The 23,594-nt window shown below is 45.3% G+C and overlaps 1 long non-coding RNA gene across 1 annotated transcript; it reads left to right on the top strand.

Annotated features, from left to right (window-relative positions):
- Positions 1 to 9,419: 9,419 nt before the first annotated feature.
- On the top strand, positions 9,420 to 10,952 carry LOC143268979 (uncharacterized). Its single transcript, XR_013045234.1, has 3 exons — positions 9,420 to 9,474; positions 10,088 to 10,173; positions 10,787 to 10,952. It is a non-coding gene; the product is annotated as an uncharacterized LOC143268979 (long non-coding RNA).
- Positions 10,953 to 23,594: the final 12,642 nt, after the last annotated feature.

Genomic DNA, 23,594 nt, shown 5'->3' with positions numbered 1-23,594 from the left:
AAGGGATTTTACAATCAGGAACACTACTCATTCACTGTAGAGTTAATGATTTTGGTTTGGTGACTAGGTGACCAAGTTGCTTTCTGGCTGGAATGGAAGATGTGGTCCTGATGTACTCAAAACCACAATGCATTTTTCACAAAATTCACTCACAAATGAGGGTGAGCAATGGCCGCACACATATCACTGTGTTCCAGCTTTTTACAAGAGGTTAACTTAGCTTTGGGAGATGGATGAGGAACTTGGTTTTTGAGACAACATGATTTTAGAATTTTTTTTTTGGGGGGGGAATCCTTGTTATCCTTAAATTTGTTATAAGAATCCCCATGTATACAAGGTTGCAGAATGCACAGGGAAGCCAACAGCAGAGGCAGAGATCTCATCAAAGCTTGGAAGAATTCACTAATGATCTACCCATTTGGGAAATTGGTACTTAGGCCAACAGGCCTCCCAGCTTGACACTGGGGTGTTTCTCAGTTTCCCATGTCACAGCCTTTTGTGGCTTGCTTCTTGCTGATGATGATCAGATGTCACTGACATTCAACAATAATACAGAAGGTCGAAGAATTCATGAAAATTGAGGAAAGTACTGTTGGAATCGCGGTCAGGGTTCTGCCCAATGGAAGTCTGGCAGAGTTAACCTGGTGAACAGCTGAAGGAGGACATGTTAGTACAGGGAAGGTCAGCACCTGGCCCCACACTTTAAAAACAATTAAGGGGAAGAACTAAGAAAACTGGTACTATAGGGTTGTTTTTTCTACTTTCCTTATGATCAGACTGCAAAAGCCAAAGGCAAATGTCAAATCACTGTCATGTATTTGAAAAATAATAATGGACCCTTACAAAAATGATATTTAATGCAAACTGTCTTTTTGAATTTTAAGAAGGCATTACTGTGATTCAGCCTGGGTTTTTGGTAAGTATTATATAAATTTATCATTTATCAATTTTTGTTTTATTATTTAAGATAGTTCATTTAAAACTGTTTTAATATTCAGTGTGGATTTTTGCTAGTAAGGGAGTGACTGATGTATTTGCTCCCAAGTATAAATTGTATGTAGTTATGGTATTTAACATGATGTTTTTGGTATTTGGTTTTGGAATGCCAACTCAAACTACAAAAGGTGCATTATCTCACATTTATTTTTTGGTGGTGAGAACAATGAAATGTGTGCTCTGAGCAATATTCAAATATGCTGTACTAGGTACTTTCGTCATCCCTGCTGCCCGGCAAAGAGCAACTCAACAAAGAAACAGTCATCTGCGACTCCTGGGTGGTGACATTGCACACAGTCAGGAAGCAAATGAATGTTGCTAGCCTGTTTCTTTTTCTCCCCTTTGCTCAGTTTGGGCTCTCAGCACCAGTTTAGGGTAGGTCTCCCTGCCTCAGTTAAACCTCCCTGGAAATGCCCTCGCAGACATACCAAGGTAGGCATACCAATGTATGCAAAACATTATTTTTTCTTTTGCTTTGACCGTTACTCAATTGTGTTGCGATAGCTTCTTATTCAAGAGGTTGGTGCTTCGCCTGATAGTAAACTAGAGAAGAGAGGACATGTCCTAAGATGACGGATTCCAGCATGAGGACTTAAAGATGCATATCTGCGGCAACAGGCCAGATGTCTCAAGGAACCAGTGGTTATGGCCCAACAGCACATTCAGACCGTTTTTTATGGGTGAGCAAAGAACAGTGGCAAAAGTCCTAGGATGAAGGTGTTCCCATCGTGGCCCTGGGTTTTACAACGTCTGCCAATTTCTCTCCCTTCCTTGCATGCCTTATCTCCTCATCCTGATTTCCTTTCCTTAGATGGGTGTAGCTAGAGTTTTCCTGCTTTGCCCACAGTCAGGACAAATCTTTGTCACCTGCCAGTCCCACAGCCGCTCAGACCCAACCAAGTAAACACAGAGACTTATATTGCTTACAAACTGTATGGCCGTGGCAGGCTTCTTGCTAACTGTTCTTTTATCTTAAATTAACCATTTCCATAAATCTATACCTTGCCACGTGGCTGGTGGCTTACCGGCATCTTCACATGCTGCTGGTCATGGCGGCGGCTGCAGTGTCTCTCCGCCTCAGCCTTCTGCTTCCCAGAATTCTCCTCTCTCCTTGTCCCACCTACTTCCTGCCTGGCCACTGGCCAATCAGTGTTTTATTTATTGACCAATCAGAGCAATTTGACATACAGACCGTCCCACAGCACTTCCTCTTTCTTTTTTTTAAAAGGAAGGTTTTAACTCTTACACATCTCCAAAGTCAGCTTGGTATATTTGGGAATTTGGGCGTAGCTTCTCTTACTACTTCCTGCTGGAGGGGGGCGCTGTATCTTATGGGGACACAAAGAAAATTTTAGGATCATGGAGTAGTCCGTGAGACCGTATCGTCTGAGCCAGTTGCCTTGAAACAATTCTGGATGTTGGATCATCTGGGCCATGGTGTCATCGGAGACCTTTCAGGTGGTCTTGGCTGGTCAAACCTGATGTATCTTAATCTGGAACAAATCCATAGCCTCTGGCTTTCTGTGGAAACAAAAGCAGAGCCTCCTTTCCAAAGCAACATATCCTTACATCCAAATTTTGAAGTTAAGGTACCTTTAAAACACACATTTTGGCATAACTCAACAGCTTTTGCAATCAAATGTTTCTCTTCAGTTACGAATATCAAAGAGAACATAATCCAGATTCTCTGTGTGGTAGCCATCTTTATGTGGCTTATGTTTTATATTTCCTTGAGCCTATTGCTTTAAACTGCAGCCTTTTAAGCCTGAAACGGCGCTGTGGCTGCTGGCTCCGCCCACTTCAGCGTCCCAACATGGCGGTGGTACGTTTTCCGCCAGCTCTGGGAGCCATCGTGGGTCTATGCTTTTATCCAAGCAGCGTGTAGCCCAGAAACCTCTTTTTTTGTACTAGCAAAGGCTAAATCCACCATGCAGCTTAATGTGCCACTTGCAGAGGCCTCATTCCCGCCATACTGCAGATCGAGCTTGCATGCTAGGAACCCGCCAGTAGCTCAAACCGGCAGGCTGCCGCTCATTTGAGAGAGACAATTAGGAAGCTGTTTTTAGTTCCGTTTTAGAATCTTTTCTCAGGTTTTAGGTGGAAACTCTTGCCAACACGTTGGGCGCCATTTGTAGCTAGAGTTTTCCTGCTTTGCCCACAGTCAGGACAAATCTTTGTCACCTGCCAGTCCCACAGCCGCTCAGACCCAACCAAGTAAACACAGAGACTTATATTGCTTACAAACTGTATGGCCGTGGCAGGCTTCTTGCTAACTGTTCTTTTATCTTAAATTAACCATTTCCATAAATCTATACCTTGCCACGTGGCTGGTGGCTTACCGGCATCTTCACATGCTGCTGGTCATGGCGGCGGCTGCAGTGTCTCTCCGCCTCAGCCTTCTGCTTCCCAGAATTCTCCTCTCTCCTTGTCCCACCTACTTCCTGCCTGGCCACTGGCCAATCAGTGTTTTATTTATTGACCAATCAGAGCAATTTGACATACAGACTGTCCCACAGCAGATGGGGGCTCTCTCCTTCCTGGTTTGGAGACATGTCACTAGTAGTCGCAATCATCTGGGTAGTTGTTGTGGTACTGTCCTTCAGCTCCGGAAATAGGCAACCAAACATGAATCCCCATGCAACCACCTTGGGGTGCAAATAGTATCACTTGTCTTTTGTTTTGCATCTCCAGGGATGTGCTGGAGCTAATGCTTTCCTCTTCTGAAGTGATGCTTGCATTTCTTTTCCCACTTACTGCCTCCTGACTCTCATTCTCAAGTATCTTGGAGGCCTTCTCAGCCCTAAGGGTTGGTCTTGACCCCAGTTGTAGGTTAAGAATTGGAAAATCTACTGAGTCTGTTAAGGCAGCCCCAGTTTTCAGGTTATGCCCCCTCCAAAATGAAACTTAATTGCTATTGTGCATCTAGTAGGTAAGACTGTTGAGGATGTATGCAATAGGAAGGACTCACCAAACACAGCCCCTGCTAGTTCACCAGACAAGTACATTTCTTTATTACTTACCAAGTCTGTGATGCTATGTTGCAGTATGATTCATTTTATGATCCTGGGTGGTATCATGTTGAAAATGGCCACCTGTGGTCCAATGTATCCTTGTTCAAAGCTTCAAAGTTGTCCCTTTTCATCTAGATATGCCAGGATTTTATAACACCACAGGTGCAGATTATTTTAAAGTTATACACATCTCTTCAACCAAATGATGCTAGTGATCTCTGTGCAAGAAAAGCTCTGTCTGGAGGGGGTGAAGCCTCTGCTCTTTATTGTCAGAATACCACCGCTGTTCTATCCACCTCCATCATCTATCCATTTCGTGGAAGAGTTGAGGCAGGACCTTCAACCCTAGCTCACTATTCAACTTTTATGGAGGCATGAACTCTGGAACCTTTGGGCTCCCCTCACACCAGGAGATTTTAGTTAGATGTGTGTGGCGGTTAGAAAGAAAATGGCCCCCAAAGGGAATGGCACTCTTGGGAGGTGTGGCTTTGTTGAAGTGGGTGTGTCACTTTGGAGGCCGTCTTTAAAGTCTTTTGCTTAAGCTTCAATCAGTGTCATAGTTGACTTCCTGTTGCCTGCCAGATAAAGGACTCTCAGCTACCTCTTCAGCATGTCTGCCTGCACGCCACCATGTTCATCACCGTGATGATAATGGACTGAATCTCTGAAACTGTAAGCCAGCCACCTCAATTAAGTGTTTTCATTTATAAGAATGGTCATAGTGTCTCTTCACAACAATAAAACCCTAATTAAGACAATGCATTCGACAACTTCTCAATAAAATTAAGTCTGGAAAGGGTAAAGACACTTGGGACACTATTGCAAATTTGTCCCCCCCCCCCCCCAGAGACAGGGTTTCTCTGTGTAGCTTTGGAGCCTGTCCTGGATCTCACTTTGTAGACCAGGCTGGACTGGAACTCACAAAGATTTGCCTGGCTCTAACTCCCAAGTGCTGGGATTAAAGGCGTGCGCCACCACTGCCTGGCAAAAATTTGCCTTTTGCCTCTCAGGGGCGGGGGGGGGGGGGACTGGACCCCAAAACCATTTCTGTAAAAGTGAAACAACAACAAAAAAGCAAAAAACCACGTGCACAGTAAGATCTTGGATCGGGGTGACTGAAAATGAATACTTGAATGACTTCCCACTTCACTCTAGAACACGTCTACAATCTGTACCGTTTACCCATCCTGCCTGAGAACTTTCACATGCTCTTCCCAAACTGTTAAATATACCTCACTACACACTGCGACTTTTTTTTTTTTTTTTTAATCTTTGGATCCAGCTCAGTTTCTAGGACATAACAGGCATTCAGGGAATATTTGTTGAGTTAAAAAGTAAAAACAAATGCCCTGACCTGATTGGATGGAGAACTCTCCTCAAGGCGAGAGAGAAATAGAGGAGGTGGGGGTGGGCCGGGGAGTGGGGAGGTTTGGCATGCCACAGGTAAACATGAGTGTTGGGAGTGGTGAACATCGAGTTTGGAGATGAATTAAAGCATTTGATAACCTTGTAAATAGACTACTGTGTATTTATATAAATGGCACACTTACCTTTCAGTCCGAAGGAGCTAAAATAACGGTGTGGAAAATGAAAGGCTCCGTCAGCCAAATGCTTGTTTTGCCTACGTGAAAGTCAAACAGCCAACTGGACTGATTTTTTTCTTCTTCTTCTTCTCTGAATCGAAGCTTTGTTCCACGACCTAGCCCTGCAGTGTGAGCTCCTGACTCAAGGCACTGTTGACTGTTCCAAGGCTCCAGCCAGTGTTCTGCAGGCTCCTGTGTGCGGAGGGTGTGCTAAGCCATGTGGCCGGCTCGGCTTTTCACTAGCTGTGAAAGTGACTGGTTGGAGTTTGGTCAACAGGGCTATTAGGTTAGTGTGTCTTCTTCCAGGACATCGGATGGAGAGAAATAAGGAGAGGAAACAGGGAAAATGAGCCGCATGCTATCACTTCTCTATGGTTTCATTGTTTTTTTTTTTTTTTTTTTTTTTTTTTTTTTTTTTTTTTTTTTGAGACAGGAGCAGGATTTTGTGTAACTCTGGCAGGCCTCAAACTTGATAGGGAGCTGAGAATGACCTTGAACTCGTGACCCTCCTGTTCTGGGATGATTGGTACTGTGCCCACCCCCAGTTTTCATGTTACCATCTCTTTGACTTAGAGGCGGTTTTACTTCTTTAGCTGTAGAAGACGTGGGCAGTTACATGTGCACATACGAACTATTTAAAGACCCCCTCAAAGCGGGGCTGGGGAGATGGCTCAGCAGCTAAGAGCATTGGCTGCTCTTTCGGAAGACATAGGTTCAATTCCCAGCACCTACATGATAGCTTACAACCATCTGTAACTCCAATTACAAGGATCTAGCACCCTCCTCTGTCCTCTGCGGGTACCAGTCACACATACTTGGTGTACAGACACACATGCATACAAGACATCCATACTTACAAAATAACAAACACTCTTTTTAAATTAAAAAAAAAAATGCTGGAAGATTAAATAATGCCGTCCTTAAGATGTCCGGGCAGTAACCCCTGTGAATACACTGTGACGCAAAGAAGTGAGAATTCTTGTGGTTGGTTGAACTGAGGATTTGAGACAGAAGCTCATCCTGGGTTATCGGGGTGCCCTCGTGTGATCATGTGGTCTTTATGCAGGGAGGCAGGGGGTCGAAGTCAGGGGAAGGTTTGAGGCCAGGAGCAGAGGGTATGGGCAGAGAGACTGGTTTGGAGGTGCTGTGCAGCTGGCCTCAGAGACAGGGGAAGAGGCCACAGGGCAGGGATGCTCCACAGCGTCTGGAAGCTGAAAAGAGGCTGCTTCCCAGACTTCTGCAAGAAGTACAACCCCACCAACCCCTTGATTGGAGGCTCTCTGACCTGAGCACCCGGATGGATGCCTTTGTGTCACTTGTTAGAGCAGCAGCAGAGAACTAATACAGACTCTCTCAACCCCTTAGCAGAGCCCTCTAAATTAGCTGGATGAATCCAGTAGGAACGTAGTTTATTTTTAACATTAAATGATATTAAAAAGACAAAAAGACTTAAGCCTTTTCAATTATAATTCTCCCAGGGGGGGGGAATTGTGTGTGGTGTGTGTGTGTGTGTGTGTGTGTGTGTGTGTGTGTGTGTCCACGTGCTGTGGACTAGTTCTGTAGTCTAGGAAGAATCTAAGTAATGGACGGCAAAGGCTCTCTCTCTTTGCTGTTGACTTTGTTTTGCATAATTCATTGTCGTCGAGTTTTGGAAGCCTCTTTGGCAGGGTCTGTTTAGTTGAACTTAGGTGCCATAATTCATAGATACGCTATACTGAACACAAGACAAACACAAATGTCAGGGTGTGCTATAATGGAGAGCGGGGCCTGCTCTCAGACCTTCCCTTGGGGCCCCCCTGGAAATACCCCTGCCCTGGATAGCGGATAAACACACAGAGAGATGGAGTGTTATAAATTTATCCTTTCTGTTATAGAAAAGACACTTTTATAATTTAAAATCTCAAAACTGACCCATAGACATCCAAAAGGCAGACTTATTTCTGGAATATTCTTTCAGAGCGGTCTCCAAGCCTTTTTGTGTTGAAAGCTCTTATGTGGGAACACACATCAAAACCAGTTCGAGACTCTGCCAGTATTCCCATTTCTTACTAGTGTGATAAGGAAGAAATCGCAAACACCAGCCAGATAAAAACTGTTGAAGTGCCTCGAGAGAGCACCACAAAGCGGGGTGGATTCCTTTCCACCAAATAGAAGAGGGGCGGGACTTTAACCGGCTTTAGAATAGTGCCCTTTGTGGGGGCGATCATCACTCCGAGTTGGATTACCCCAGCAAGGTGGGAGCATGGCAGAAGCCTGGGGACGGGAAAGGAGACATTGTTGCTTCCGGCAGGGTCCAGAGTATTGTGTTGGCTGGACTCCAGTGGTCTCCAGCTCCGTGGACAAAGTCCCGTTCTCTGTTCTCTCTCTTACCATGAAGCAATCTCTAACTTCACAGCTCTGTCAGGACTCAGTTTACCTCTTCTCTTATGGGGCGAGTCTCCCCTAAAAACCCCAGCACTCATGGTTAGGGTCAGAGTCCCTTCTAGCTGCAAGGACAGTATTCCTGTTTTCTGTTACAAAACAGTATTAGATCAACCTAACCATCCTCTCGCTCAGTTGGCACTTACTTCACAGATGGGGCTGTGCCATGCCCACCTTGTGTTCTCTGTGCCACAGCGAAACAGGCCACATAGATGAATGCACTGTAAGTATTGCTGATATTTCAGCAAAGCCATTTTCATTCTTTTTTTTTTTTTTTTTTTTTTTTTTTTTTTTTTGAGACAGGGTTTCTCTGTGTAGTTTTGGTGCCTGTCCTGGATTTTGCTCTGTAGACCAGACTGGCCTCGAACTCACAGAAATCCACCCGGCTCTGCCTCCTGAGTGCTGGGATTAAAGGTGTGCACTACCACTGCCCGGCCTCTTTTTTTTTTTTTTCCCTAGTCCCACCTTTCCCTTCTCCTTCTCCTTCTCTTCTCCTCCTCTTCCTCCCCTCCCCCTTCTCTTGCTTCTTTGATTACAGTATGCTGCGGTGGTTTGAATGAGGCGTTTCCTTGCCCCAGTGTCTAATTAACTAAATGACGAAGGCGAATGCAGCATGGGAAGTGTGTCCATCACCTTTCCATCCATCCCTGCAGCAAAATAGCCCACATAATTAATGTTCACTGAGTGAAGGCTCATCTTGGAAGTTCCCATCCATGGTCAGGCCTGTGGGAAGGTAACACCTTATGGCAAGAGTATATAGCATGAAATGAGACTGCTTACCTCATTGCTTGCTGGGCAATGAGAGGGGGAGAGAGAGAGAGAGAGAGAGAGAGAGAGAGAGAGAGAGAGAGAGAGAGAGAGAGAGAGAGAGAGAGAGAGAAGGGCCAAGGTGTCCCACAATCACCTCCGAGGGCATGCCCTCAAAGACCTAAGGTTCCTGGTTCCTGTCAGAAAACCCTGCCTTGCAAAGGCTCCCCCTGTCAAATAGTGCCGTGAGCTAGGGGCCAAGTATCAACACAAAGGCTGTCGGGAGACACTCAGGCCATGGCAGGAAGCTTATGGTAGGAAAGCACGTTGCAAATGAGTCACTAGCATCTGGGGACAGGAGTCTAATCAGCTTGGTCCCCGTGGGGACCCCAGAAGATTCCTGAATTCAGCGGGCTCTGGAGATCTAAGTGGGGCACCACGTACAAGTTCACTCTCTGCCCTCTGAGGGCAGACTGCAGCCTGACTCTGGGTGTGGCTTCCTTGTTGCCTCTGACAAAAAAGAGAAGTCCTGTCCTTACTCTTCAATTCCGAGTCCGCCCCCACCACCCCCACCACCCCACCCCTCCCCACCCCCAGCCACTGTCAGCTTGCTTCTAACCTTGTGACCTTTCAGCCATTTGTATGTGACATATTTGGTCACGTTTCTTCGTTTGCATGCTGATTTGGACTGTGTGTCTGACTCTCCTCAAAACTCCGTAAGCCCTGGTGTGAGAATACTGGGGGATAGGGCCTTTGGGGAATGACTAGGGTTTGTGTGTGTATGTGGGGGTGGGGTGTCGAGGGTACACTTTGATTGGAGGTTCTCTAACCTAGCCACCTTCTCTATTCAAAATGGAAACATTTGAAGCTTAACTTCAGGAATGGGGATGTCCTGAGGCTGCCCTTCACTTTCTGGGATGCAGCTCCCGGGGACCCAGTAGAACTCAGAGAAGGGCTCAGCATCTAATGGGCGGCCTCTGTAGCTGTAGAGCTCTCAACTGAGCCGGTGGGCAGGGGTATGCCGTGCTTTGGACAATGCAAGGTGGATGCCTTTGTAGAGGGAGAGAGTCCTAACATGTCAGGACACTCAGTTCTGTCTTCCACCAGGAGAGCGGTGGGTTTGTGTGTTCTTGTTTGCTTCACGGTCAGCAGAGGCAGCCCACACCGGGCTCAAAGCTTTGCTGGGTCTATTCCAACTCAGAGATACAGCGGCCCCTCCTCAGATGTAAAGAAGCCCCTCTGCCCACGTAGCTGACGTTGTAAGTATCACCCAGGTCTGCTCTCAAGTCTGGCAATGACTCAAAAGATCTCCTTTTCACCCTCTCACAGAGCGAGCCTCCCTGGTACATTTTAAGTTGGCACAGCTGGCAGAACCCGCTGCCCTGCTCGAATTTCTGGATCTGAAACAGCCGGAGGTAATTTGGCATCTCGAGCACCTTCCTCGGATCACAACTGCTTCTGTGGCTCTTGCTGCACAGGAACGCTTGTTTACAATTAAATTGGGCATGGAAATCCAAGTTCCATCCCGGAGACGTAACATGATACAGCTATACCATATAGATGTGTACATTGTTAAGCTGTTGACGGAGAAGAATGCTAAATCTGCTTATTTTAAAGGAAGTTAGTCGAAGCACAGTTTAAGTGTATTCCAGGTCCCCCACTCCTGGCCTCCAAAAGGAACCAGAGGCAATTTCAAATTGAACCAGCTCGAAACAAGTAAAACATAGGGTACTTAACTTCTAAATTATGTTTATTTATATATTTGTGTATTGGTTGATTGAATGATTTATGGGGTGGGGGTATGCGTGTGCATGCCACAGTATGAGCATGGAGGTCAGAGAATAACCTGAAGGAGTTGGTTCTCTCCTACCTTGTGGGTCCCGGGTCATCCAACTTGCTGGCAAGTGCCCTCACCCACTGAGTGAATCATCTCACCATCCCAAGCTCAGAATATTTAATGAAAGTAAGCAATAAAGGTTGACAGGGCAGAGATGGCAGAGATCTCACAGCCATCCCATCACCTTCCAGGGTGGCTCTGTCCAGCTCTCTGAGAGAAACAGAAAACAGAAGCAACAGTGTTTACCCTCTCACAATTCACCATACAGTTGGGAGGTAAGACACAATGCAAGGGGAAATTATAGTGGTTCCTCTTTTCATGGGGGCGGGGTAGGTTTTAAGATCCCAGTGAAACTTAAATTAGTATATAAATTTTTAATTAATTTTTGAGACAGGGTATCATTGTAGCCCAGGGTGGTCTTGAACTCCTGAGCCTCTAGCTTCTACTTCCTGACAGCTGGGATCCTAAGAGTGTACTACCATGCCCAGCTTTTAAGTGACGTTTTAGAGATCTATTTTATAGTAATCTTTATCAAGAGTAATTAGTCTGTATTGCAAAGGGAAGGGTTGATGCTTCAGGACAGGATAGTCAGAGAAGTAAGATTTAGCCCGGGGAAGTGAGAAGGAAGTTGGCAGGGGCTGGGAAGCGAGGTATTTCCAGATAGAAAGTCGAGAGAGAAAACTGATGCATGGGGAATATTCCTGGACTCCTGGACACTTTAATTCACTAGTGGGAAAGCTTCTAGTGGAGAGAGCTTCCCCAAGCCTCCACAGTCCTAAAATTTCAGAGTGTTGCCTTCGGTGAGCAAAGGGGGCAGTTCTGGACCAAAGGCCTTCCCCTTGTTTATGCGGGGTCACTGGGGATGAAGAATGGATGCTCTTTCCTCAAGTGTGCACTGCTGGCTTCTAGCAGGTAGCTCTCACCCAGGTCCCCGAGTCCCCGAGCCTCTTGCCACCCATCATCCCCTTTTGTCATCTTGCAAATGGTTCACTGTGGTGATATTGTGTTCCCCGAAATACTGTGCACCCTAATAAACTTATCTGGGGTCAGAGACAGAACTGCCACAATATTAAACATGAGGATAGGCAGTGGTAGCACACGCCTTTAATCCTAGCATTCCAGAGGCAGAAATCCATCTGTTCAAGGATACAACCAAGCATGGTGACTCACGCCTTTAATCCCAGAAAGCGAGCCTTTAATCCCAGGGAATAGTGGTAGAAAGCAGAAAGGTATATAAGGCGTGAGGTCCAGAAACTAGAAGCATTTGGCTGGTTAAGCATTTGGCTGGTTAAGCTTTCAGGCTTCTAGCAGCACAGTTTAGCTGAGAGCCATTCGGATATGAGGACACAGAGGCGTCCAGTCTGAGGATACAAGACCAGCTGAGAAGTTGGCCAGGTGAGGTTAGCTGTGGCTTGTTCTGTCTCTCTGATCTTCCAGTGTTCACCCCAATACTTGGCTCTGGGTTTGTTTTATTAATAAAGACTCTTTAAGATTCCTGCTACAGTTTACACACCATAAATGGCCCTTGTGAGGTAGTTGTAACTGAACTGACCTCTTGATGTCTCCAGAAACTTCTGCCCCTGGTGGTACAGCACAGAGCTGACTCAGTGGGGTCCAGCTCCACCCGGAAGGCATTTAGACAATTTTCCCCCCAACAGCTCAGCTTGCTCAGCTTCAGCCCTCTGCCCTGACCCTGGCATTTTAAGAGGGCACAAGATCACGGAGTTACACAGCTCCTTGAAATGAAAGTCCAAACTCAGAAGTTCATTTTTCCGGGGCTGAATATGCCCATTGTGTATCTGGGTACGTCTCTGCTGCTCCAGGGTGTGCTGTAAAAGGCCTGTTTGTATATGCTAATTGAAAGGATTGAGTGTGGCAGAGCTGCTGGCTCTGGGGAAGCAAGGATTAAGAAGCTAAGTTATGCAGGGCTCAGCCCAAGGAGCCCGGAGACTCCAGGCATGTGTGGGAGAAGATGGGAAGAGGGGAACGGGAGCTGCAGAGAAAGGGGGGGGGGGTTGAGGGAGGTGTAGGAGCATCAATGCTCAGAGGCTTTGAGTAGAGGTGGGGGAAGAGAGGTGACTGTCTCTGTGAAGATGGGTTTGCCCAACTGGACTCCTCGCCTCCCCCTCCCCTCCTCACCCACCATGCAAATGTCTTGTGCTTTATGTAGTGATCGCATCTATCTTTCACTGGTATACTTTGACCTCTGGGGCCTTGCTGTTGCTGGAGGCTCTGCCTCTCCCGGGATTAGCTCATTCCCGACGATGGGAAGGTCCTCATCGAGGAGCCCAGTTTTCCAGTCCAAAGCAACCAATCCAGAGCCCACATTCCAGCAACTTCTTTTCATCAGGCTGTCAACTTGGGGTCATTGTCCAACTTCCCCAACCACCCAGAACAAGGGCTTGGAAAACTGGAGGGGGGGGGGAGGCACTGCAATGACCCCAGCTGTCCAGTTCAAGCTGGTATACCTGCCTCTTCAGCTTCTTGCCACAGAAACCACCATAATGGCTTTCGTTTATAGGCCCTTCTCCATCTACCTCTTGACTGGCCCTGGGACTTCCCTAAGCTGCCTCTCAGGGCATACGGTGCCCCATCTCCTGGGAACCCAGGTCCTCTTAAGAACATTTTTTTCAGGTCATGATCTGTTGGCTATACCATACCTAAGTAATGACCTCTCATGAGCCAGGACCCTACCTGAGGCAGGTGCCCATCATTCTAAATCCGCTCACCACTAGCTCTCTCCTTGTGCTTTCCACTAGAGACTTGCTTTTCCAGCCGATAAATCAGTTAGATGAAACTCAGCTGAAGACGAAGGTGGAGAAAATGGGCAACAAAGGTACCTGATGTAGCCTCTGGAATGACATATTTAAGGCTAACGTGAACCTTGAGAGTCTGCTTTCTCGGGCATTCGGTGTTTGGGTTGGAATCACAGAGTTAGTAAAATTAAAAAGTAGGTGTGAGATCAGTTGGCCTGTGACAAGGAGCTTGACCGTGGTCTCACAGCTAGCTAAACGGCAGATACAGGATTCAGATCTAGACCATGTGGTCTTAGAGCCCATGCTCAATCACAGTGCTGTCTAGTACAGTAGAAAGAACCCCTGTTGGGGAGCCAGGAAAACCCACTCATAAGCTCTGGCTCTGCCAATATTAGTGGTGTGGCGTTGGCATGGTAACTCAACTGTGTATGAGATAAATGAGTCTTTGTAACGAGTGTGGTTAATGCATACTCACTTTCTCCATCCCTGATATAACATGACACTGTGTATCAAACAAGGCTGTTTGAGGATTAGATAAGACAACGATTATGAAAACACTAAGTACTATGCTCAGTAAATACATGGGTGGTAGATAAGTATTAATGTCTTTTTTTTATTCTTAAGGTGTGGCTGGTCATTGTGTTATTATTCTGTTCTGGCTTTTCCATAGCTACTCATACCTGAATTATTCTACCGGGCTAGAATCAAGAAACTGGAGGACCTGTCTCTAGCAAAGTCATCCTTGTGTGTAGGACTACAGTCAGGGCAGACATCCGGTCAATGCTGGTCCATTTTGTATGGCTGGAACAAAGTCCTGGAGACTGGGTGCTGGGTGAAGAAAAAAGGTTGATTTAAGTTTCTAATTTTAGAGGCTGAAAGGGGGACATTAGGTTGGTCCATCTTTTCAGCCTCTGGTGAGGGCCTGCTGGCAGCATCCCAACATGGCGGCCAGCTCATAGAGTAGAACACATGACAGAGACAGGTGCCGGTGGGAGAGATCAAGAGCAGACAACAGGCTGCGTACCAACCTGCTCTCACAGCAGCCAACCCAACCCCAGGAGACCTAACCCCTGGATTCTTTCTGAGGGTGTAGCCTATGTGACCTAATTGCTTTCCATCAGCCCCACCAGGCTCCACCCCCTGAAGGTCTTATTTTCTCTCCATACTGTTCTACTGGAGTCCAAGCTTCCTTTGGAGGCAAGCAGTGTCTAGAGGACTGCAGCCCACCTGCTCTGGTGCATCTCATCAGTTGTAACAATGGGGACTTGTGTCCACCCAAGTCGGTAGTTGGAGAACTCAGCCTCCTCCAGTATGTGTCTCCCTGACATGCCAAGCATCCTGTTTTGTCTGCAGGACACCTAGCCCATGGCGGGCCTTCAGGCCACTGGGGCAGTACTGTGGCTGTTGTCCAAGCTGACCACTCAGTGCCCTCTCTGTTCTTGTGAAACATCCACAATCTGACCATTGCAGGGCAGAATGATAAGAGGCGCTCCATCGTGCCTCTCAGCCCAGGATGCCAGTCACTGGGTGGGGGCCAGTAAAAGCAGGGTGTACGTGCCAGGCCTTCTGACAGCCTAGTGAGGGATTAGAGAGAGCAAGAAAGAGAGAGAATTTCCCTCATCTTATGTCTCCTCTCCCCTTCCCTCCTTTCTTGTGACCTTCTAAGAGAGAGGGTAATATTTCCAGACCTTTAGCAAAGCTGAAAATGTCCAAGTTTGTGAAAATATTATTCCAAAATGGATCTGAGAGATAAACATCACTTTCTTGTGGCTTAAGTAAAACTGCCTGTGGACCCTGAACCGTGACTGCTTGCAGCAATAAGGGTCTGTTCTTGAAAACACCCGACTACAAATTCCATCTGTCGTGGGACCACCCAGCCACATTCACACGCCCTGTCCATCTGCAGGCTATTGGCTTTGATCTGGTCTTTTTGGACACATGGCTGCAGTTTCCCACGAGCTTGCCCATGATGCTGGGAAACACCTTCACAGTCACATGTGAGCTGTCACCGTGCAGTATTGTAGGTGGCTAAGCTTCATCCATTTTGCTGTGGGCCCTTGAGAGATGACTCTGAGCTTTGGCAGGATTGGCTAAGGGTTTTTCATGAACCATATTGGTCACACTATGTTCAGAGAGAAACACTCACATAAGATCTTTCAGATGTAACAACTGCACACCTGGGCAAGTCATTCCCCATGCATAAGTTTTGGCTTTCTCGAATATTCTGTAGTAGGCCCCGTTTTACAGATGGCAAAAATGAGATTGGGAGGCATCAATTGCCTTGCCTAGTGATGAACCATAAGTCATAAGTGGACGCTTTCAGGGTGGTGGTCTGGGTGGTGGTCTGCCTATGACACCACTGTGTGGAATAAAGGAATCATGAACGTGACATCAGGCAGTTCCGAGGGAGTAGAAATCAGTTTCAATGATTTTAACCATTTTCAAAAGGAAAACTGGGGGCTGGAAAGATGGCTTAGCAACAAAAAGCACTGTCTACTCTTCCAGATGATTCCCTGTTCAATTCCCAGCACCCATATAGTGGGTCACAAATATCTCTAACTCCAGTCCCAGGGGGATAGGATGCCCTCTTCTGGGCCTCAATGGGCACTGCATGCACATGGTGCACAGACATACATTTGGGCTAAACACTTATACACATAAAATAGAAATAAATATAAATCTTAAAAAAGGTTTTTGTTAAAGGGAAGGTTGATTAGCCTTTTATCCCCTAATAACTTGAAAAGCTAAGCATGAGAAATGCCAAGCTTGTGTGTGATGAGGCTGTGTGGTTAGAGCTTTTGTCAATGTGCCAGTGTGAGAACTGGAGTTTGGATTCTCAGAACTCATGTAAATGAGTACATGGCAGCTCACCATAATTCTAGTGCTGGGAAATCAGAGACCAGGTATTGCCTAAACAAACTGACTAACCCGAGGGGCCATATCATTGAGCTCTGCATTCACAAGTGATGTGGGATAATGCTCTTGTACACTGTAAAGATTAGTCACTCAAATTGGTTTAATAAAACACTGATTGGCCAGTAGCCAGGCAGGAAGTATAGGTGGGGGGAGTAGATTAGGAGAATTCTGGGAAGAGGAATGGTGGAGTCTGGAGTCACCAGCCAGACACAGAGGAAGCAAGATGAGACTGCTGTGCTGAGAAAAAGGTACCAAGATAGTGGCTAAACATTGATAAGGATTATGGGTTAATTTCAGTGTAAGAGCTAGTTAGTAATAAGCCTGAGCTAATGGCCGAGCATTTATAAGTGATATTAAGCCTTCATTGGGAAACAGATGCTGGGTATTTGGGAACAGGCAGGCAAGAGAAACTTCTACCTACACATGAGAGACTGCCTCATGAATAAGAATGACTGAGGAAGACTCCAGATAACAGCCTTCAGCCTCTACTCCTACATATGTGCATGTACACTCTTGCACACATATGTGCATGTCATCACATAAGAGCATGCAAACACATTTGCATAACACACACACACACACACACACACACACAAAAGAAAAAAAAGAACCAAGAAATGACTTAGTAATTGAGTAATTTTTCCTAAAGTTTATGTCTCAAGGTGGTGGTAGATGTTAGTCATTAAAAGAATTTCATCAGTGCTCCAGAGCAAAGACAAAAGGGCTGTGAATTTGAGGCCACCCTGAGCTACATATAGAGACCTTGTCTTTAAAATGCTTTCTGTGATGAAATAAAGTTCAGGATACAGACTCAGGTGGTTAACCAGGTGTTTGCTGTAGGGTTATTGGTTTTTTTTTTTTTCAACAGTGTGCTATAAATGCCAAACAGCCAGTTCTCTGGAGAAAAACCTCCACTTTGCAGTATCAGCTGACTTCTGTGGTATAAACACTCCTGTCATAGATGGCTTCTAGCCAACCATGTGGTACTGATGATCGTGAGATGGACAGAGATATACAGCAGCATGCTGTTTTTCAGCACATCAACGTAGGTATGACAAATACATTCAGTGGAAATACAAGAGTGTATGCATGTGAGGTTTCTATTACTGTAGCAAAATGCCTGATTCTGTCAGCTTAACAACAGGGAAAGTCTATTTTGGGTTATAGCTTTGAAGCTTGCAGTCCATGGTTGAGGGGGTTCATTGCTTTTGGGGCTTGTGGGGAGAAAGTTTGTTCACCTCATGGCAAGCAACTAAAGAAAAAGAAGAGGAAGAAGAAGAGGAGGAGAAAGAGGAGGAGGACTAGGAGAAGAAGAAGAGGAGGAGGACAAGGAGAAGAAGAAGGAGGAGAAGTAGAAAGAAGAAGAGGAGGAAGAGGAGAAGAAGAAGAAGAGGAGGAGGAGGAGAAGCAGAAGAAGCAGTAAAGCAGAAGAAGAAGAAGAAGAAGAAGAAGAAGAAGAAGAAGAAGAAGAGGAGGAGGAGGAGGAGGAGGAGGAGGAGGAGGAGGAGGAGGAGGAGGAGGAGGAGGAGGAGGAGGGTAGGCCCTACCATCCTCTTGAGGACATATCTTCAATGACCTAAAAGCTCTTACTAGGCTCTTCTTCTTAAAGGTTTATGCCATCCCACCAAGTAGCAGCACACTGGTGACCAGGCCTTCACCCTACAGGCCAGACATGTCCAATCTTTTGACATTGTCAGCCTCAAAGTTTATACTTGAGAACCAAGAAATCGAGCTACCAAAAGCAACTGCATAAAATCCTCATCATGTTTTAAGTCAGGGAATGATTTTTGTTTTGGGTCGCATTCACAGCTATCCTCAGCTGTGTGCACAGGCCTTTGGGGGTCACTTCAGACCTGAACTACTACAGCACACAAGAGCAAACCCTAGCAAAGTCGTTAGCTGTTATCAATAATTATTATCCTCGTTTTTTAACAGAACTTATTTAATGGAAGTTTATGTAATTTAATATTTAACAATGAGCGTGTGTAATGGTCGGCTCACAAAATTCTTCCAAATTTTAACAACTGACTCTTGCAAGCTGGAACCAGTTCTTCCAGCACGCTGACTGCTTATGATCCCCCAAAGAGTTGAGTGGGTGGGAGTATATTAAGTGGTGCTCTACAAAATTACTTGAGCCAGGACCTTTCTTCAGGTAGTATTTTATGGGATTTTTGCTCTACAGAGAACACTTCAGAAACTGCTGATCTGCCCAACTTGCTCATTTCTTCTCCCTCATTTTTCTTTGTTTTCAAAGCTCCTGTATTTTTTTCTAGCGGCTCTCTGGGAGCTCAGCATACCACACTTCTACTAACTTCAACTCCATAAAGATTTATTGGGCTCCTGTTATGTACAAAACGTTACACCAGTACTACAGAGAATTCTAGATGACTAAGACTTAGCTCCCACCCTTGAGGGACGAATGTACAAAGAACTACAGTGGAGAGCAACATATGGCTAGGGCATAGGAGAGGTACTCCATAATAACTTTCCAAGTTTAAAAGAAACAAAAAAATTCATGTCCAGTTGCAGATGTTATGATGGGAGATTCTCAAATCTGAAGGGGGCCTGGAACTCGGCTCAGCCTCCTGCCTTGGACTGGAAGGGAGGAAGGGAGAATGGCCAGTGTGTGCTCACATTGTTCAAGGCTGTCTCTACACAGGCATCCCTCATATCATCCAGCAGACACATTGGGAAGCTCCAAAAAGCCCATCTTTAAAAAAACCTCACATGTTTTTGTCATCAGCTAGACAGAGCTGATGCTATTTAGTGATTTGCTTTCACGCTCCTCTGAGTCCTCTGTTCTGATCTTTTGATGACTTCTCTGTGGGATTTTGTTTTTGTTTCTTTACTGCTTTGAAGAGGAGTTTCGTGTAGTCCACCTTCTATATGACAGTGAGAGGAAGCACTGTATCCTAGACTAGCACGCCTCTGTTTAATTTGTCCTTGTCAACTTCCAGAAGCGATGCAGGGCAGTGGTTAATCACCAGGGCTTTCTCCAACTCCTGCATGCCTGGTGTGACCTTGAACAAGTTAGTGAGCCAGCCTGCATCTGGCTCCACATCTATGTATCAGGATGCCCATAACTTCTACATTTTAGCAGTGTTAGGAGTGAACACACACTAAAAATTTCTCTTTTCCTTGATAAAAATGTTCATTGTTTCCTACCATTTATACAATTTTAATATCTTACTACAAACATACATTAGTTTTATAATTAAAATGTACTGTATATACAATGTATGTATAATGCATACACACACACACACACACACACACACACACACACACACACACAAGTGTAGTGGGTAGCCATTCCAGCTTTGACCTGGAAGTACCACCTCCTTTGAGGCTTCGGTAACTGTCACGCCTACAAGGTGGAGCTGAGTTTACCGAAGCCTCAAAGAGGTTGGTACTTCCAGGTCAAAGCTGGAATGGCTACCCACTACATACAAGAAGCATAAAGATATCCCAAAGTAGTCCAAAGCAGAATATAATTTCTAATATCAAAAGTTTTGAAATCTCTGATCTGATGCAATACTTTGTTTTCAAAATATATAATATTGTATTTCAATAAAATAAAAATGATTTTTCTGTATTCCTATTCTCTTCTGTCTGAGTACTTGAAAATTCAATGCAGCTTTCTTAATTCATTTTCATAGGCGATTATCTAAGATAGAAGTTAAAATAGCCCAGATAAATCCCCTATAGTGAGTTAGAAGAACAGCAAATAGTCTTGAGCCCAGGCTGATCACTGTCATCTTTGGGAGAGAGGGACCATTCATTTAAGACACACCAGGAATGAAATAGTGGGTCTCACTTCTCTGCCATCACTGTTTTTCAATTCTGTCCCAAGAATAATAAAACCTCTCAAAGGTCATAGAGAAACCCATATTCACTTTGTAATCATTCCATTTATTATTATTATTATTTTTACTTTTGTGGGCTGTCATAGCCAATCTTATCGGCTATAAGAAAATACTTGACACCATGTAATTTATAAAAGGCAAAACTTCACTTCTCATAGCTCTGGGGACTGGGAAGTGCCAGATCACAGTGTTCATCAGGATGTGTGTCCGGTGGTGAGGTTTACTCTGTTTCCAAGATGGTTGCTGTGTCCTCTGAGGCTCTGAGCGGGATGGATGCTGCCACTCCATGTGAAGCAGGGACAAGACATCAGGAGAGCGCTCGATTGGACCTTGTCTTAGAAATGTACTAACCTGACTCCATGAGCAGAGACCTCATGAATGACGCAATGGCCTTCCAAAGGCCATGCCTCTTCACACCACTGCAATAGGAACTACATTTCAACATGTTTTTTGTAGAAGAGACAAATGTTACAATCATAGAATGTGGCCTGCTGGGGAGTTCAGTTGTATGTATAAAGGCCTGGGTTTGAGCCTCAGCACCGTATAAACCAGGCGTAATGACATTGGCCTATTCCCCTAGCATCAGGGAGGTAAAGGCAGGAATTTCAAAAGCTCAGGATCATCTTCAGCTGCATGGTAAGTTTGAGAAACATCATGACACCCTTTCTCAAAAAATAAAACCAAGCAATCCACCTCAAAACAACACACACAGTCACACACACACACATAGACAAACACAGCACACACAGACACACACATACACACACACACACACACACAAACACACACACACACACACACACACACACAACCAAACCAAAACAAACCAAACCAAAACAAACAAGCATAAAACAAAAAACAACCACAGAATGAGTCACTCAAACTGCAGCCACTGGTTGGTCACCTACATGACTTGGTAATTGATGAAAATTGATAATTTCACTGGCCTTCTATTAGAATTGCATAATATTCCATGAAATCATAATTTTGCATCGCATTCTTGAAACAGGCCAAGAAACCACAGGATAAAAGCAGTGAGGAGCGTGGGTTTGGAACAAGCAGACCTGTTGAAGCCATGTTCCTGAGGTCTGGAAGCAAAGACTTGGCAGCGGAATTTGGAGGCTCAAGAGAGCTTCAGAGGAGGGGGCCTCCCAGCCCCCCCTTTCCGGAGCTGATTTATGTTATGTTCAAACAAAATGTCTTGCTTCCTGAGTGTTGCGTTGGCTTCACTTCCCCACAGTAGCTGTTCTTCTTCCAAAGCCATCAAGAAGAATTTTCTCAGTGGTCAAACAGCCATGAAGGTCTAATGTTGCACAACATTCTCCGGCCAGGAAGGTTGTCTGCAGACAGCCCTGAGATGACTTCGGGAAAGAAGAAACTGAATAAATAGCCCACATCCAGCCAGGGTCAGGGCAACCCATCCACTTCACATCTGGCATATCAGCCTAGTCCAAAGGGAGCAGACGGAATCTCAGACAGTGCTCAGCCATTGTTAAGATGTGCGTGTGTTGCATTTATGTATATACGTGTGTGCCTGCATGAGAGTATGTGTGTCATGTGCATGCAGGAGCCCACAGAGGCCACAAGAGGGTGTTGGATGCGGAACTGAAGTCACAGATGGTTAAAATTATTGCTGTGGGTTATGGAACCAAACTTGGGTCCTCTGAGAGAGGAGCTAGTGTTCTTGACTGGTGAGCCATCTCTTCAGCTCTGAGATCTCAGTCTTTTGAGAATATACTGTGTGTTAACTCCTCGATGCCTCCCAAGCACTTTGTCCATGTTCTCATTAGTGTGTTTATCACATTCTGTTTAGACTTATCTATTCATGTTTGCCGAGAGACTTCAATTTCTTTGAGGGCTGAGATAAAATTCTTCATATCTATATTTTCAAAGCCAAATGCAATGCCTATGTACAATAAGCATTGCTGTTGGCTAATGCATAAATGTATAAGCCAGTGCCTGAAGGCTACTAGTAATTTGATCATGCAGTTACAAGATCTGCTGAGGCCTGAGGATAAAACTCTGTTGATAGCGTGCATGCCCAGAATGCATGAAACCCTGTGTTTTATCCCCAGTACATGAATACTAGATGTCATGGCACACATCTGCAATCCCAGTGTTTATGAAGTAAAGACAGGAGGATCATTAGTTCAAGGTCTTTCTAGATTTTTCCTGTTGAACTAGTGTCATCTCATGAACAAAATTGTGTCCCCCAGACAAGGACACTGCTAAGTGTCGATGACCTTCAGCATGTAGACTAGAGTTGGTAGCGGAGAGACAAGTTTCCAGAATTGATTGTAAGTGGGGCCTGGGGGATGTACAACCTTATTGTGGTCACAGGAAGACCCCAGTGCTTAAAGTAACTTGGATGACTTGCTTGCAACTGAAGGAGCCTGGCCAGAAAGCACATTTCCATGTGTGGTACAGTCCTGGTGTCTGAATAATTCAGTGTAATTTCACAGAAGCCAAAGGGACTGTCTGTGACCCACCTGAGCTACTTCTACCTTTTTATTCAAAAGTATGGAACCTGTGTGAGATGGCAGTGGCTGCTACTGCTGATATTAGCAAACACATACCAACTGACACTGCTTTAAGAGTCAGTTCTTATTTCATAACAACTCCCAGGAGGGGAGCAGACAACAGTTATTCCAGTTATCTAGCACTTCAGTTCCCCTAAGTGCAAATGTATTCCTGCTGCCCCTTTGTTCCATTTCTTTTGGGACAAGGTCTCCCTTTATCCTAGACTGGCCACTCCTGCTGCGTAGCTTAGGCAGTCCTCAGATTTGAGCCTTCTAGGTGCTGGGATAACAGGCACACAGCACTCTCCACGATTTTAACTTTCTGATTGCAATAGCTCAGATAACATCCTTCTAATGTAGCATATTAGGTCACCTCCTGAGACTGAAACTTAACTCTCTAATGACTGGCATTGGCCTATAGAGCAGGCTAGACCCAAGAAGCAGCCAAGGCTTTGGAGACACAATGGCCTTATTCAATGCTTGTTGAAAACTGAATGCTGGGATTATTTTGAAGCTGTGTGATCATACAGATGAAATGTCTCACCCATAGACCTTGGGCCGGAATGCTGTCTATTATTCCTGTGATCCTGTCCTGATCCTAATCCCTTTTGGAATTCCCTTATTGGAATTCCTGTCTTAGACCAAGGCATGTGGTTATGAAGGATTTATGGGTGGCAAATTTTGGTTTTCTGAGAGCATCTGCTATTTAGAAAATGCAGAAGGCAGCTGGAGCCCAGCCTGGTAAATAAGTTGAGAAATCTGACTTCTTAATCTCATTCATATGTGATCAGAATCAAAGAGATTGATTTTCTGATGCATTTCACAAACTGTATGTGAGAGCAATTCCAAACCACGACTCCACAGACGCTTGGTAGGTATGTTACTAACAATGGAATACGAACATAATCTAGAAAGGTGACTATTTTAATAGACCTCTTTTTT

This window comes from Peromyscus maniculatus, chromosome 16 (genome assembly GCF_049852395.1).
Source record: "Peromyscus maniculatus bairdii isolate BWxNUB_F1_BW_parent chromosome 16, HU_Pman_BW_mat_3.1, whole genome shotgun sequence".
Classification (NCBI taxonomy): domain Eukaryota; kingdom Metazoa; phylum Chordata; class Mammalia; order Rodentia; family Cricetidae; genus Peromyscus; species Peromyscus maniculatus.
Note: the sequence above shows the minus strand (reverse complement) of the source record. Positions and strands in the feature narration are given on the sequence as shown.